At 42.0% G+C, this 10,988-nt stretch overlaps 1 protein-coding gene across 3 annotated transcripts in view; it reads left to right on the forward strand.

Annotated features, from left to right (window-relative positions):
* The window catches only part of OXR1 (oxidation resistance 1), a 461,315-nt gene that overhangs the window by 194,024 nt on the left and 256,303 nt on the right, over window positions 1-10,988 (forward strand). The gene's annotated exons all lie outside the window — the stretch shown is intronic.

The following is a 10,988-nucleotide window of genomic DNA, read 5'->3' on the forward strand; positions in this document are numbered from 1 at the left end:
AGTTTTCCTCCTGCCCAGGCAGGGGGTCAGACTTGAAGATCTACAAGGTCCCTTCCGACCCTACTTCTATGATTCTATGACCCGGAGGGATGTGGGCAGTGGGGTTCCGCAGGGCTCGGTCCTCGGGCCTGCGCTGTTCAACATCTTCATCAGTGACTTGGACGAGGGGGTAAAAAGCAAGTACCCTGTTCAGATTCACAGACATTAAGGTATGGGGGGAAGTGGGCACACTAGAAGGGAGGAATAGGCTGCAATCAGACCTAGACAGGTTACAGGGGTGGGCGGATGAGAACAGGATGGGTTTCAACACTGACAAGTGCAAGGTGCTGCACCTGGCGGGTGAGAACCAGCAGCATATCTACAGGCTGGGGGACTCCCTTCTTGTCAGTGCAGAGGCAGAAAAGGATCTTGGAGTCATTATTGATGCCAAAATGAACATGGGCCAACAGTGTGGGGATGCGGTCAGGAAGGCCAACCGCACCTTGTCATGAATCCCAGACGCATCTCAAGCAGGTCCAAGGAGGTGATCCTCCCCCTCTATGTGACACTGGTCAGGCCGTAGTTGGAGTACTGCATCCAGTTCTGGGTGCCACACTTCAGGAGGGATGTGGACAACATGGAGAGGGTCCAGAGGAGGGCCACTTGCATAGTCAGTGGGCAGCAGGGCAGGCCCTATGAGGAGAAGCTAAGGGACCTGAACCTGTTCAGCCTCCACAAGAGACGGCTGAGGGGGGATCTAGTGGCAGTTTACAAACTAGTCTGGGGGGACCAGCAGGCACTGGGGGAGTCCCTGTTCCCCTGAGCACCTCCAGGAGTGACAAGAAATAATGGTCACAAGCTGGCAGAGGGTAGATTCAGACTAGACATCAGGAGGCGCTATTTCACAGTCAGGGTGGCTAGGATCTGGAACCAACTTCCAAGAGAAGTGGTGCTGGTTCTACCCTGCGGGTCTTTAAGAGGAGGCTGGATGAACACCTTGCCGGGGTCGTTTGACCCCAGTACTCTTTCCTGCCATGGCAGGGGGTTGGACTTGATTTGATCTGGTCCCTTCCGACCCTACAAACTATGAAACTCAGGGTGGTTCAGGCAGATACAAAGATTAATGTAATAGAAACAGACTATTTCCTCATTTCCCCCTGGGAAATTTCTGCTGCAGTTAATATTTTCTCAAAAATTTAATCTGTTTATTTACTGCATCTCTTTATAGCTGGAAAAGACTTAAATTGTCCTGAGTCATGAGTATAGAAGAGTGAATTTTCATTAGTGCTAACACTAGACTCTCAGGAGAGAGAGGAATAATTATGGAACGACTTGGTTTTATAAGCTGAATGTGATACTTTTTTGCTTTAGATTTTGCTCAACAAGCTTTTTGCACACCAGTCATGTGCCTGTTCTGATCTGTGCACACACAAAAGAGCTGAAGTTAAATGTGTATCAAATTATTTTTCCAAACAGCTTGGAGATGGAGGTGGGGGGAAAGACGTAAAGATACTTGTTTGTGCCTCCAGTTTGGAGGTTGTGAAGCTAGCTCAAAAATGCCCTAAATAAGTGCTTTGTTTGTTTGCCATTAATAAGTGCTTCTTTACTATATAGTAACATGAACTATGTATCTATCAAAATAGACATATACACTTAGTATTTATTTTTCTTATTATCCATTTCTAGGGAATACACTTAAGTTACGGGCAGGAGACTTTGCCTTCTTTCTGTGTGACACTGGACAACACTTGCACTTCATTATGAGGGAGCATGGTTAAAAAATGAATAGATTATCTCAGGGGTGGGCAATTATTTTGGGTGGAGGGCCGCTTACCCAGTTTTGGCAAGCTGTCAAGGGCTGCACGGATAGCCCTACCCCTTGAAAGGTGCCCCGGCCCCTGGTCACCATCTTGGGACCAATGTCCCAATGTCTTGGGACCAATGTCCCAGGGCCAACACCGGTGGGGTCCAGAGCAGGGCGCAGGCTGGCAGGGGTCTGTGGAGCCGGGCTGGACTGCACCAGCAGGGAGAGAGGGGAGGTGGCCTGGCTCCATAAAGCCCCTGCCGGCTGGGACCCTGTACCCCTGCCACCCTGCTCTGGGGCCTACTGGCACTGGCCCTGTGCTCCCGTGCCCACTCACTCCCAGTGCCCCACCAGCCTCACGGTATGGGTGGGGGGCAGCGCACAGCCCCGACCCCCTGCTCACCGCTAGGGAAGGAGCTGGTGCAGAGTGTGGGGAAAAGTGGCCCTTCACCTGCCCAGTGGCCCGCGCTCCCTGCTGCAGCTGCTCGCAGCCCACGCAGGGCCTTATTTTGCCCACCCCTGGATTACCTGCACCCTTTTTATTCCTGTTGAGAATTTATCATGAACCATTATTTGGACTATGTTGTCTGCCATGTGAGTGAATATGGTGCACAAACTTCTGCCATCATGGGTACACATTTTGGAACACATTTGCATGCCTATCAAAAATGCATTCATGATGACAGGTTAATATTTCCTCTCTTCCTCTCTTTGTTTCTACTGCTAATTCAGCTGAATGGGGAAAAAGTACACCTGAAGTGAATGTTAACTCAAGTAATAGGGCTTCCTACTTTCTAGGAAAGGTATGGGATTTTTTTGTGGGGGGTGGGGGCATTGTTTAATTCCAGTGACAATGCAGATTTTTTCTCCCAGTTTTGTGTGCCAGTTCTTTGTGCCTTGTATAATTGGACTTACAAATCAAGAATATGAAGGGGATTGCAACAAATATTTTTATAATATGTAAAGTTAATTATTTGGTGAAGCTTACTATTGACTCTCAAGACAACTTAGTTTTATTGTGTGTTGACTTATTGCAATGCAAGTACAACCTATGCAATAATTTATGAGTTAATTTTGGGAATAACTTCCATTTTGGACATAATTTGCTCAGAAGAATCAATTGAATTTCTTCTATTATTTATTTCTATAATATAAATATCTATATTTTCTATCCATTTAATTAGATGGCAGCTATTATGTCCTTTATTCAAAATGCCTAGGTTATCTTGGATTTATACTGCAGTCATTCCTCCTTAGCTAAATTAATAAAATATTTGTCACTTTGTCAGTCTTCTATCTAATCCTTGAGGAAGCAAAGATTTATCTCTTGACAGGTTTTTCTTTTTGCACATTGAATTATCAGACACTACCTGTATTCTGCAGAGGGCATACTGACAGTTACTTTGTGATGTTAGCAAGCCATGTTAGTCAGCAGTTATGATAAATATTCAGTGTCTTCAAGGAACACCTTCACTCCTCCTCTTTGCTATGATAAAATTCTGGGGGTCATAAATCAGAACTAATTACTCATTCTTAAGGAGTTGCTTGCTGTTTTATGACAATTTTGAGGAGAAGTGTACTGTATACAAACTAGAATTACAATTACACTGTTTAATTGGATTTCAAAATATAAGTAATGCAAGCTATGAATAAAGAAGAATTATTGATGAGGGATTAAAATTATGAAATTGATGATGTCCATCTCTGTAGTCCCTTATTAAAATTATCTCTGATATGATATCATTTATCATATGAAAAGAGTCGTTTTCTCTATTATTTTTTTATTTTTAGTTCTTAGTTTTGAAATGGGGTACCACTAAATTAAAAAAAAGTTATGGACTGATGCCTTGAATTTAAAAAGGGCGAGAGCCACTGAATAGAGCATGAAACTCAAGATATAGTCAATGAGAGTATAAGAGGTGAGACAGATAGATGTGCTGATTTTGACTTCTTTATACTAGCAGTGGATAAATACATTGCTAGGAGCGTAAAGTAGCTTGAAGGACAGATGTATCAATATCTCTTCTTTAGACTCTAACCTTATTAGTAGCAGAAACTACTGTCTGGTCTGTTGGTACATAGTCATCAAAGTGGTTGGATCAGAACATTAGATTCTTATTATTGTAAGAGAAATGTAACCCCATCCTCATTCAGGTCAAAAGACCCTTTAATTTGAGTACCTAGAGAATTGCCAACTTGGCTATTTAAATGCACGTACCTGGCAGTTGGATATATTGTAGTAGTATCAGGAGCTTGTTTCAAATGCCCATCTGTACCCTCAGTGACAAGTTAACAGTATGGAAAAATCATATAAACCAAGTATTGTAATCAAGCAGAAATGCAAAATGAAATCAACACAAAGTGAACATTTTCCTAACCAAAAGATAATAGATAAAAGATTTTCTTTTGATGTATAAATCATTAAGTGTAAGTCATTATTTTGTTAGTAAAGAAAACTGGTATTTCATTAAAACATTTATTTTGAAAAATGCTAAATATACCATGTAGCAATATGCTTTAGTATAAATGTGATAGCTTGTACTTGTTACTTACCAGTACAAGAAAGATCTCTAACTAAAAGCAATATGTACAGTAAAAGTGGAGAAGATATTCTAGGGTCTCATGCTGCTCACATGGACATCAGTAGCAAATCTCCCATTGGTTTCACTGGAAATAGGATTAGTAATTGATCATAGATAGTCCACTGTAATGGGTTTTAAAAATAGTTCCTTTAAATCAAAGAAGTAGAGTAGTCTTGGCTTCCTTTGTCATACAGTCTTAAAATAGCTTGGATTATTCTGGTGCCTTTAACATAAAGTTAATAAACAACTCTGCAACGCTAGGCTAATGACATTTATTTTAGAAAAAACAAGGAGATGGCATTGCAGTTGCTTACAGAGTATGATTTAAAAACAATAATGATTAGAGGAAAGCTACAGCTTTCAGTCTTTCAACATGCACATATGGCATCATCTTCATTATTATTTTCTGTTTTTCATTGAGATTTTTATGGTCTGGAGCCTCAATATAATGCCAAATTGGAGTGTATTGTTGTTATATTACTTACTTTTCTGCTACTACAGTAGGTTGCAAGATAAATGCACAATGCTTCAGAGCAGAGGTGTTCAACTGGTGGCTTGTAAGCCACATCTAGGTCATGAGGGGTTAATATGCCTCTTTCAGGCTCCCACTCAGCCATCACTGCCCTCATTGCTCTGGCTGTTGTGGTGGTGATTGTCGGGGCCGAGGGGCTGTGGCCAGCAACCCGGGCACGTGGGCCGGGGAAGTCGGCACGGTGAACTAGAATTAGGCACTGACGCGTGGAGGTTGATTAAAGATTATCTAACTTACACTGTAGATGGTCGCGGTGCAGGCAGGAAAACTTGCTTGGTTACAGTTGTAGACAGAAGAAAAGAAGAAAAACTCGAACGATGAGAGCTCTTTAAACCGATATGAGAGTCCGTGCTGTGACTCTCAACGAGCGCGCAGGGCAGGGGTACGTCAAGGATCATCCGGTGACGGGGAGAGACTCTTGGTGGGTGATCAAACCACCATTCGGTCCGAGATTTATGTAGAAATCCACGAGGTAATCGTGGACTCCTTGCCGGAATTCTCTCGGATTTCTCCCGGAATTCTCGGAATCGGGGTTCTCAGGATCCTCCTGAGATTCTCGGAGATCTCCGACTTGGGCGGAAACTGCTCAAGCCTCTTATACGGCTAGCAAGCCAATCGCTAGCCGCCACGTGGGAATAATTTAGAAACAGCCAATAGTGGGACACAAATTTACATGCGAGCGGCGGGAACTCCTTTGCACCGGGGTTTTCTCTCTGCATCTGAGAATTGCACCGTGCAAAGAAAGCTCCATTATGGCGGGAAATAATTCTGCAGTGCCGAAGCGCACACACAATCATGGGTCATGACAGTGATGTCACTAAATCTGGATAGCAAAGCAATAGGACTGGTGAGCTTGCTGACCCTGCAATAACAACAGTGGCAGAGCTTAGTCAGAGGGTTTGTCTGCTCAACTGAAAGTGTTGCAAGGGGCGGGAGCAGGGAAATGGCCCACACGGTGGTGACAGTGAGGGGACTCATGCAGCTGTGGTGTGGCAGAGGCTTGCGCAGCAGCAGTGAGGGGGACTGCACATAGCAGGTGTCCCTGGGAGTACATGCAAATCCATGGCATGAAGTCTGCTCCATGTGTGGCCTCAGGTCCCATGACCTGTTAGGTGAGTCCCACTTGGTCACTCTGAAGTTGCCATTAGAATAGCCTTTTCTAATCACCAGCATAGCCATTTTGAAAAGGTATGTCAGAGAAAACAGCTTATTGTGCTGTGATAAATTTGCCTATGAATGTCTTAAGTGCAAACAAGGTGCGCTGTTTCTAGCTAGTGTAGACTTTAACCAAACTATAATTATGATATTTAGAATATTACTTTACATTAGGTGTAATTCTACAGCATTATCTAAGTATATGTGAATTAAAATAGAAATTATACTCACTTCAGGCATTATGCAAAGTTTCACTGTGTTGAGTATAGCAGAGCTGGAAATTTCAAATTGAACTAAGAACTATTTTGCATTCAGTTTTGGAAAAGCTTTTGTGAGATGGAACTAGTGGGAGTTACTTAAATTGCTGTATAGCAGCTATTAGTGAAACAGGAAGATACAAAATAGTAATTTACATTAACCTATCTTTATGAGAACATTCTCTAAATCCAATGTGTCTGTCAGCAAATAGCAAAACAAATGAAGTTTTCTACCAAGCGATGTCTACTTCAAAAAGTGAAGGGTGCTCAGACAGCATTTTCCAACTGGCAATAAGGAAACTATCAAACATGATGAAAACCACTGGGTCAGTCTCACCTTCCTTCATCATCTCCAGCTGTGTAAAATACTATTATTCCACTCAGCTTGCATTTTATAGTTTGCACCTGTATATATTGTATTCTGTTAAGACTCTGATCATCACTATGGGTCTTGAGACTTTCACAAGAATTCATTTTAACAATTTGGCTAGCATTGGTTTATAGTTGTTTATTTTTCTAATAATCTCAAGGAAAAAATTGTAGAGTACATTTAAAAATTCATTATTGCCAACCTTAAAAATTAAAACATCTGGGGTCAGGACCCAAAAATCACAGGTTTAGTGTAGCTGTGTTGGTCTAAGGACACAGGCAGACAAGATTCTTTAGGTAAATCTGATCTCTTTTATTAGATCAACTCAAATAGTTGGAAAAATTCTTCTTAGCAAGCTTTCAGGCATAAACGCCCTTCCTCAGACTGAGGGAGTGTCTGCAGATGATGTGTACTCTTCCTGGATGGAGTGGTAAAGGAGCTAGAGGCCAGTAGGTATGCAAGAAAGCCAGTCAGTTAAAATGTAAATTGAGGTGGTCTGTAGGAGAGAGACAGGTGCGGGGTGAGGCGGAAGGGGAATCAATGTAGTTGTAGTCAAAGAATGAGTCACAGGAGGGTGGGGGGAAAGGGAATGAGAATGTCTGTTAAAAAGTGGAGGGTTTACCTGGGGAGTCAGATGTTAAGGCAGGTTATAATGTGTTGTAAATCCAATGTCTGTATTTAGTCCATAATTTTTTGTATCCAGTAGATTGATGAAGTGAAGTTTGTAGGTGCATCTGTGGAAGGTGTTTTGTAAATTCCCTTTGAGGATTAGAAATGAGAGATTGGAGATAATGTGGTTTTCTTGCGAGAAATGTGCCCCCACAGGGAATTGGGTATTCTTGTCTTTGATAGATTTCTGGTGTGCGTTCATTCTGGTGTGCAGTTGTTGTTTGGTTTCTTTTACATATTTTCCATCAGGGCATTTGGTGCACTGAATGAGATATACAGGCAACTCCCACTTAATGCTATTTCACTGTAATGCTTGTTTTACAATGATACCTGATTCCCCTTAGCGCTCAGTGAATGTCATTATAACACTCATGGGCATCGTACAGACGGCACTGAAACTGACACTAATCCTGACAGACCTGATTCTGGTGATTTTCTTGGCTTTAGGGTGATTTTGCTAGCTTTAGAAAGTGAAAGTGAACTTTGGTTTCACTTAATACTTGGTTTCGCTTAATGCTTGCTTTTTCAAGAACCAATTAAGAGTGCTAAGCAGGGGTTACCTGTATTACATTTCTGAAGGTGCAGGTTTAAGATCCAGGAATGTTGACGGTTCTGTTGTGGGGTGTAGTCATTGTGGGGATGGTGGATATACGTTGGCAGGTTTGACATTTGTTGTTCCAACATGGTCTGGATTGATTTGGTGTGTTTTGGGCCATAGGAAGTTTGCTTCTGATGATGAGGTTGGCGAGGTTGGTGCTTGTTTAAAGTATAGGATGGGAGGTTCTGGTGAGATCTATATGAGAATTGGGTCTCCTAGTATAGGTTGCAATTATTTTAAGATTTTCCACATAGGTTCCAGGGAGGGGTGATATGTCATAACCAGTGGTGTGTGATTCATGGGGGGTTTTCTTCTGTTTTGCAGCAATTCTTCACATGGTATCTGGATGGCTCTTTCAAAAGTGCGATCTGTCTCTCTGGAGGAGTGTCCTTGTTGAGTTTAGAGAGAAGAATTCATTTAGGGTACTTTGTATTTGCTTCTATTTTCAGAACCTTTAGGAGACACTTAGGTCATATTTTCAAACTTTTGTTACTGTGAGGGCTGCAAACTTTAACTATTTTGGTGGCCTCAGCTTTCTGGAACCATTTGATTTCAGAAGATTAGGCTTTGACAAGATCACCAAAATCAAGAGATTCAGAGTAAAATCATGAGTTAGAAAACAGGATACAGAGCCCTTCTTTGGAGGATCTCAAAGAGCTTTACAGACACACAGGTGAAGTCTTACTCATTTATGTGTGAGAACAGTATCACTGTACCCATTTTAGAAATGATTAAATACAGATATAAATATTGATTTGTTTGAACTCAAGTTCAAGTCAATTTAGAGTTGTTTACACCATGTTTTTAATAATTCCGGATATCAGTGGGAGGGATTCGTATGCCATGGCTTGATAGTATTGAAGACTTTAGTCTCAGGTTTATGACCTTTGGCTTGCCCACAGGCCACACAGAACCCCCTTTTTACCATGGACCCCTGTATTGAAGTAAGTAAAGCTCCAGGAAGATTGGGTGAGAAGGAATATTTCTCAGGCAAACTTGGGAGAAATCTTGGACTTTTTCCAGAATAGAAAGAAGAACATTCTAGCTGTGGACTGGAGAAGCATTACTTTCCAATTCTAAATCCTCTGTTCTTGTTACAAAGAAATGAAATTCATAGCCAGAACCTTTGGGCATTCACGAATGTCACAGGTGCTGAATACATCACTGAAAAGGAAGCAGGCTCTTCAAATGACTGATTTTTCTTTCTTGTACTCTGTGTACAATAAAGTCTCTACAGTAATCACTAGGGGCATAGAGGAACCATGTTATTTTATACACAGTAGTTAAAGAGTGAGTTAGTCTTTCCTTTAAATTCTCTTAGTTGCAGGCGTAGGGGACCTACATTGGCAATTCACCGGAAGAGCAGGCCAAGCAAATATTTTGCCTTGTGGGATTTTTTTTTTCTTGGTAAATGGTTTAAAACTCTTAATAACACGTCATTTTGAATTGCTACCCTAGAACACAGGGAGTTTATTTGGTCAGGCTGGGATGATAACTGATGCCATTTGTTGGCTTTTAAAGTCAAAATATAAAACTGCACTCACATTTTCAAAATAGCATAAGGGATAAAAATGAGAATTCATTTTAAAAAATGTCTCCATCCTGTCTGGTTTTTGAATCAGTCAGTGAAGTATCAACAAGGATTGCATATTTCTCCCAGTTTAGCTAAATAAGCAAAACCTGGGTGACTTGTAGACTACGGCAGGATACAATGGGACAGACTTAGTGTTTCTAGCATGGTCTGGTAATTTAGGATTAAAAAGAAATGAATAGAAAGTCTGTGGTGACTAGAATTAATGAGGTGTATGACATCTGTTCTAAGTAAAATACTGTTAAGTATAAACAGAAACAAATGGTTTATTTTAATGAGACATTAGTAATGGCATAATTGAATTACTTAACTGATGTGTGAAATGTGTCATTTGACAGGATTGTTCAAAACTGATGTGCTTCCCTGACACTAAATCAGCAGCTTCTTGAAAGTTCTTGCATTTTCAGGCTCCGAGGCTATAGCAATCTTAGTATGTCTAATTTCAGCGACAGCACAGCATTCCCTCCCACAAACCTTGCCATTGCACTTTAATCACAGAGGGACCATGGTAGTCACTTGGTTGTTATTCTGTTTTCATACTCATTCAGTTTTGACCTTGGCTACAAGGCCTCACAGTTCCTGGTGAAGTGCAGCGTTGTTATTTGGATGTCTGCTTTTTGGAGCTGAAGTGAGACAACCAGCTCATTTCACAAAAGTCATGAGTTAGCCATTAGAGAGGAATGCTTGTCACTGTCTTGTTGGGGTTTCGTGCCAGCTTTTCAGAAACTGCAGATTTTGTATATTATGTTACTTTGTTTCTTGTCTGAAATGCTAGTGATAAAATAGGCAGGGGCTTACTTCAGTGCATTTTGATAACCAGGGATCCTGGTTTTCTCTGTTTAAAAATTGAAAATTCTCTGATAAAAACCCCCAGATTCTCCGCTTAAAACCCCCAAATCTGCATTTTTCTGCAGTTAAAATGCCTCTATACTATAGATATATATATGTAGTACTAATATAACACTTTTTATTGATATATTTGCCTCAATAATTATAATAAAATAAATTCTAAATACATATATATTTTAGAGTTTGATTTTGGCTTTTTTGTCATGGAGAATCAGAGCTCCTCCTGCCTCCTTTGATCACAAGGATGCAGATCCAGCTGCCTCCTCCCCTGCAGCTTTGTGGCACTGAGCAGCCCTGATATTCTGGTGCCCTGCCCCTTCCCATGCTGCTGCCCCTCACTCCAGGCCCCAACTCCCATGCTCACCAGCCCTGTCAGTGCCCTTCCCAACCCACCGCCCCCTGGCCTTGCCAGTGCCCCTTCCGATCCATGGCTCCCTGGGACCTCCCGGTTACCCTCACTCCCAATCTGCAGCCCCTGGGCCATGCTGGTGTCCCTTACTCCTGACCCACAGTGCCATGCCTCCTGGTGCCCCTCACTCCCAACCTGCAGCCCCCTGCCCTGCTGGGGGTGGGGGGGACTACAGCTGGCCCATCCCGACCAA

The sequence above is a fragment of the Alligator sinensis genome, unplaced genomic scaffold (assembly GCF_000455745.1).
Source record: "Alligator sinensis unplaced genomic scaffold, ASM45574v1 scaffold20_2, whole genome shotgun sequence".
NCBI lineage: Eukaryota > Metazoa > Chordata > Crocodylia > Alligatoridae > Alligator > Alligator sinensis.